The sequence below is a fragment of the Myotis lucifugus genome, unplaced genomic scaffold, assembly GCF_000147115.1.
Source record: "Myotis lucifugus unplaced genomic scaffold, Myoluc2.0 scaffold_4, whole genome shotgun sequence".
NCBI classification, from domain to species: domain Eukaryota; kingdom Metazoa; phylum Chordata; class Mammalia; order Chiroptera; family Vespertilionidae; genus Myotis; species Myotis lucifugus.
Genome location: NW_005871052.1, coordinates 18,472,276 through 18,479,419, shown reverse-complemented (window position 1 = coordinate 18,479,419; position 7,144 = coordinate 18,472,276).

The following is a 7,144-nucleotide window of genomic DNA, read 5'->3' as shown; positions in this document are numbered from 1 at the left end:
CACCGCTCCAACACACAAGATGGCCGCCCCCATGTGGTCAAAGATGGCTGACCCCATGTGGACACAAGGTGGCCACCACAAGATGGCTGGCAGGGGAGGGCAGTTGTGGGTGATCAGGCCTGCAGGAGAGGGCAGTTGGAAGGGACCAGGCCTGCAAGGGAGGGCAGTTAGGGGTGACTGGGCCAGGAGAGGAGGGCAGTTTGGGGAAACCAGGCCTGCAGGGGAGGGCAGTTGGGTGAGACGAGGCCTTCAGGGGAGGGCAATAAAGGGTGACCAAGCCGGCAGGGGAGGGCAGGTAGGGGCGACCAGGCCTGCTGGGGAGGGCAGTTGGGGGGGGGCAGGCCTGCAGGAGAGGACAGTTAGAGGACTCTAGGCTAGCAGGGGAGGGCAGTTGGTAATGACCAGGCCTGCAGGGGAGGGCAGTTGGGGGTGACCAGGCCGGCAGGGGAGGGCAGTTGGAAACCTCTAGGCTAGCAGGGGAGGGCAGTTGGAAACCTCTAGGCTAGCAGGGGAGGGCAGTTTTGCATGACCAGGCCTTCCAGGGAGGGCAGTTGGGGGGGACCAGGCCTGCAGGTGAGGGCAGTTTGGGGGGACCAAGCCTGCAGAGGATAGCAGTTGGGGGCGACCAGGCCTGCAAGGGAGGGCAGTTGGAGGCCTCTAGGTAGCAGGGGAGGGCAGTTGTGCATGACCAGGCCTGTCAGGGAAGGCAGTTTGGGGGGACCAAGCCTGCAGGGGTTGGCAGTTGGAGGCCTCTAGGGTAGCAGCAGAGGGTAGTTGAGCATGACCAGGCTTTCAGGAGAGGGAGTTGGGGGGTGACCAGGCCACAAGGGGAAAATCCGTTGGAGGGGACCAGGCCTGCAGGGGAGGGCAGTTAGGGGCAATAGGGCCATCAGGGGAGCAGTTAGGTGTCAATCATTTTAAGCATGATTTCACATAATTTCCTTTGTCTTAAACTCTAGTAAATCTTCTTTGTATCATTCTGTATATAATAAACACGCTGCACTAGCTCTGGGTCACTGTCCATCCGAGGACAGCATCCCACCTGGCCCCAGCTTTACTTAAAGTCTTTGTGTCTGTCTCATTTTTTTTTCCTTTTCTTAATCCCCAGCCACCCCTACTCAGGACTCGTCTGCTCTCTAGCTGTGCTGGTCACGGCCAAGAGAGTAAACTTATAGTAAACAATAAAATAAATTAAAATTCTTCACCTGATATCTTGGTTGCTTTCATTTTACTTAATTATTTTTCTGGGTATTTCTCTTTTTCTTTCATTTGGGCGTATTTCTTTTTATCCCCATTTTGTCTGTCTTTTTGTTTTTGACTCTTTGTATTAGGTAGATCTGCTGTTACTCCCAAGCTTGTTATGCTGGTTTTCTGATATAAGTGTGTTTTGGTTCTTTGTGGTGCAATTTTCTATATCTCCTGTTCTAGGTGCTCCAGAATTGTTTCTTATGTGGTTTATGTGCCCTCTCCTGCTGCAGTTTAGTCTTGAATGTTGTTTACCTATTTGTTGTTGCAGTTGGCCCTGAAGCTGACTTTAAGGATAGACCTTGTTCACAGAGTATCAGTCACTATATTGGGGCTGCCCTCAAAGACAGAGCTGTTCACTTGTTTTGGTGCCTGTAGGAGTCCTCCTTTGGCTCTTTCTTTTGGCTGGTCAAACTCTGGTAAGGTTTGAAGCCCACCACTGGTTGTGTTGGTTCTGATCCCACTTGGACAGGAGTCAGTGTAAGACATTGTTTTAAACTGGCCTTGGACTAGGTACCACGTTATTCACTGATTTTGGCTGTCTACTGGGTCTGTGTGTACAGAGGTGAGGCCAAGCAGTGTACAAGGGTTGGCTTCTTGCAGCTCTGAGCTGGGGGAAGATCAATAAATGGTCCTAGGCTCTCTAAGGTCAGTGCCCACCTGTCAACTACTTCACCACTCCATGATGTTGTCTGGACTTCCTCCAGAACCTTTTGAAGAAATACTGGTATTGTATAGTGGGTCCAAGATTGTTGGACCTTACTGCCCCCTTCCACACAACACCAGCTCAGTAGGTCAGGGTGACTCAGTTGAGAGGATGGGCTAGTGGGTCCCTTATTTGAGGGCAGTATCTTCAGGAACTCAATGGGTAGAGTACCTGAAGGATCTAGAGCCATACCACTCAATCTATGTTAGAATCTCCAACTTTAGCTTCCCCAGGAAGAGTGCATCACTGGTTAAGGTTGGGTGAAGCCAGCTTTCCCAACTACACACACAATTTCAGCAGGGCAGGGCCACTGTGACTTGGGAAAACAAATTAAGACGGTCTCACATTGGTGGTGGCACCTGCTGAGCCCAGCAGGAGAGAAGTTGGCTTTATGCCTCCCCTTAGCTACCTAGCTGTGCTGAGGACCAGAGCCTTTGATGGAGATGTGCTCTGAAGGTCTCAGCTGTGAGAGATGCGTTTTCTTCCTCCCACTTAGCTGAGCTCAGCAGGCCAGGTAAAGGTGACTTGGGAAAACAAGACCTTTCTTCCTTTGAAATTTAGTTGTAGCTATAAATGTCCTTTGGATAACTACTCTTATCTCTCTATTTCAGATTGGGTAACCTCTATTTTCAAGTTTGCTGATTCTTTATTAAACCTAATCTAATATACATTTAAGCAACTCTAGTGAGTTCTTCATTATAATTATTTTATTTTTCAACTCCAGAATTTCCATTTTGTTATTTTAAAAAGTTTTTAATAGCTTTATTGAGATATAATTCATGTGCCTACATTTTATCCATTTAAAGTGGAGGGTTTTAAGTGTATTATCAGATATGTGAAACTATCACCACAGTCAATTTTAAAATATTTCATCTGCTCAAAAGAAACCTAGAAACTTTAGCTACAACGCACCTATCACACTGTTGGCTCCACCAACCCAACAGAGACCTAAGCAAACACCAATCTGCTTCCTGTTTATATGAATTACCTATTCTGTATAGTTAATATAAGTGGAAACAATATTTTTAAAATTACTGGCTTCCTTCACTTATTGTATTTTTGAAGGTTCTTCTGTGTTGTAGCATGACTCAGTACTTTATTTATTTTTATGTATTAACTAGAGGCCTGGTGCACAAATCTGTGCACTGGGCCTCTAGTATGCATATAAGATCTTTGGTTAATCTCTTCCTGCCCTCCCCCTTCCCCCTGAGATTCATCAGTCTGTTCTATGTTTCCATGCCTGTGGTTTCCAATCCTGCATTGAGTGTCTGCCCCTTGGTGGTCAGTGTGCATCATAGCTACCGACCAGTTGGTCGGTTACATATATATATATATATATATATATATTTACATTGAATGAATATACTCCATTGTGTTTATCCATTGGTTCATTGTTTGTTTTTTCCTATCTTTTGGCTATTATGTATAAAGCTTCTATGAACCTTCCTATACAAGTGTTTCTGCGAACCTAATTTTTCTTGGGTATATACTTTGTAGAAAAATTACTGGAACATATGGTAATTTTATATTTACTTCCTTGAAAAAATCTCAGATATTGTCCACACTGACTGCACTATTTGCATTCCAACAAGCAGTGTAAGAGAGTTCTAATTTTTTCACTTCCTCACAAATACTTGTTATTGTTCCTCTTTTTCATTAGTCATGACAGTGGATGTGAAATGGTATTTCATTGTGGTTTTGAGTTGCAGTTGCTTGATGACTAATAATGTCAAGTATCTTTTCATGCACTTGTTGGCTATTTGTATCTCTTACTTGGAAAAATGTCTATTCAGATCTCTTGCTCATTTTTAAATGGATTATTTTAATGTTTAATATTAAGTTGTATGAATTTCTTATATATTACAGATTCAAGTCCTTTATGAGATTTATGATTTGTAAATATTTTTTTTTCAATCCATGGGTTTTCTTTTAACTTTTTTGGTGCCATCCTTTAAAGCACGTTTTTTAAAAATGATGAAGTCCAATTTATTTAGTTATTTATTGTTGTTCATACATTTTTTTCATAGATAAGAATAACTTGCCAAACAAAAAGTAATACAGATTTACTTCTAGTCTCATCACAAACAGGGGCATGCTGGAAATACAACTGAATTTGCGACAATTCACCCTGGAATTACCAACTGAGGTCAAGCTGAAGCGGAAACATATCAAAGAAGGACAGAACACACCTGGAGACTCCCAGGAAGGGTGAGGTTGCAAGAGGGGCTGAACTAGCTTTCATGGGCAGCAGGCCGAGAGTGAAGAGGGATCTTTTGGCTATGGGAAGGTTATTTTCCTGAAAAGATCAAGGCTCAGAACCCAGGCTGGGATCCACAGCCTTGAGCACCGGAGTTGAGACCAGTGGGCCACATAACATCCTGCCATGAAAATCAGCAGGGCTTCTGAAGCCAATAAGAGGTAAATCTACAGTTGTTTGTTTGTTTGTTTGTCTGTTTTACCCCAGCCTACAGGATATTCTTTTGCAGCTATTCACCTGAAGCTTCAGTGTAAGAAAGGTGATGTGGACTGAAGGTGCCTGAGGAGAGAGTGGGGTAGGAAGCATTGGGGAAAGATATGGGAAAGAGGTGTCTTGGAGACCTGCATTTAGTCCCACTCACCCACAACCTAAATGACCATTGTTCCTGAGAGGTGCTGGTCCCTTCCAGAAGCCAAAGCTCAGGAAAAGAACCTAGGTGATTTTTCCTTCCCCACCTTCAGGAGTCCGTTTGCCACACCCTGAATCTCAAACTTTGCAGAGGAAACATAAACAGAGGCAAAGCCTACTGGTTTGAATAGCCTCAGGGAGCTTCAGTCACTGGATTGGGGATGGGGCCATCCATCTCTTTATCCTGGGAGCCTGACTGATGCTTTCCCCACATGGGAGAGCTGATAGAAACTCCTGGTATACAGCTGATCCCACTAGACTTCATACCAATATCTCTGCCCAGCTGATGGCTGGGAGATATTCTCAGACCCTCTCAGAGGAGTAGCTCTTGGATGGGGAAACACACCCATCACTTTCCCACCACTTATGGGAGACCCAGAGGTCTATACCCCCATTACACCTAAAGTGCTTTCAGAAACAGACTTTTGATTGATTAAGATTGACAGCTAACTGGGAGGTGAAGACACTTTAAGGTGTAGCCTGGGGAACCTGAAGAAGGTTGCTGACCCATCACTGGGCCCAATGATACTAAAAACTGGCCTTAGAGTGCACCTTGGCCCTTCCTGCAGGCAGCCAAGTTCTGTGGAGAAGGACACAGACTGTGGATTTCTTGAAGCTTTAAACAGGTTGCTCAGAGTCAAAAGAGCACAGTTTATGACAATAGTTAGCACCTATATACCTCCCAGAAGTCCAGAATTGGGAGAGAAAACAGTCAGCCTCTGTCATCAGAAGAGCAGGATTCAAAGGGAGCCCCCAGGAGGCACAAAACTCTACTGAGATGAACTCCAATTTACTTTTTTTTCTTTTTATCTTCTTCATCTTTCTTGTTTAATAATTTCTTTTTTCTTTCATAGATCTAATTTTCCCTACCCTTTTCTTACTGTTTTTCTTCTTTCTTCTGCTTTCTCCTCTATTTCCCTTATCCTAATTATTTTCTTCCTCTTTTCATTTATACTATCTTCCTTCCCCTACTCTTTATTCTTGTTTTCTTTCTTTCATCTCTGACCTTTCATATTCCATTTTATTCCTTTTTTTTCTCTCCTCATATTTTCTTTTCTTTTCTTCTATTATTATTCTCTTTTCTCCTTCTTAATTCTTTCTTCTTTTGTGGTTCCTTTGTTGTTCTTGTAGGGGATGTGTACATGTTTTTGTTTTGTTTTTTGTTTTGTTTTGCTCTGCCAGCACCTGCACAACAAATCACACAATGTGGTTGGGGCTGAGCCTCATAGTCACCCAGCTTGAGAAGAGATTATTCCCACAAACAGGACACAGCATTCAAGACACAATTATAACAGGAGAATCCAAATAACTTATACAAGGGACATTGCTAGAGCATCCAGCTCAGGAGATCTAAGAGAGTATATCACTGGGTCCCACAAACTACTTACTACATAAGGCAAACCCATGAAGACTTGGAGGCATAGAAATTTTCTCTAATATGTAGAAACAAATACAAAGGAACAGCAAAAATGGGAAAACAAAGAAATAACTGTCAAATGAAAGAAGAGAAAACTCCAGAAAGAGAGCTAAACAAAATGAAGGCAAGCAATTTATCAGATATGGAGTTCAAAGTCATGATTATAAGGCTGCTCAAAGAACTTAGCAGAATTTCAAGTAACTTAGTAGAACCATAACAACATCAAACAAAAAATAGAAACAATAAATAAGAATCATTTGGAAATGAAGAACAACATATCTGACATTAGGAATATACTGGACGGAATCAAAAGTAGATTAAATGAGGCAGAAGATTGAATCGGTGACTTGGACTACAAGGTAGGAAAAAATACCCAATTAGGAGAGCAAACAAAAAGAAAGATTAAAAGAGCAGGAGGATAGTTTAAGGGAAATTTGGAAAAACATGAAACATAACAATATCTATATCATAGGAGTTCCCAAAGAAAAAGAAAGTGAGCAAGGAATAGAGAACCTATTGAAAGAAATACTGACAGAAAATTTCCCCAACCTGGTAAAGGAAAAAGTCATACAAATTCAGGAAGCACAGAGAGTTCAAATCTAGATGAACCCAAAGAAATTCACTCCAAGACACATCATAATCAAAATGACAAACATTAAAGTCAAAGAAATAATCTTAAAGTCAGCAAGAGAGAGAGACAGGAAGTTACCTACGATGGAGTACCCATTAAAATATCAGTTTATTTCTCAACAGAAATACATCAGGGAAGAAGAGATTGACATGAACTATTCAAAATAATTAAAAAGAAGGAGCTGAACCAAAGACTACTCTATCCTGCAAGGCTATCATTTAAATTTGAAGGGGAAATATAAGAGCTTCCCAGACAAAAATGGATAAAGAAATACATTACTACCAAACCAGCATTGCAAGATATAATAAAGGGAGTGCTTTAAGAACAAGAAGAAAGGAGAGAGAGAGAGAGAGAGAGAGAGAGAGAGAGAGAGAGAGAGAGAGAAATATAGGTATAAAGAAAAAAGGCAATAAATACCTATCAAAAATAACTTTAAATGCAAATGGATTAGATGCACCTTTCAAAAGGCACAGGGTAGCT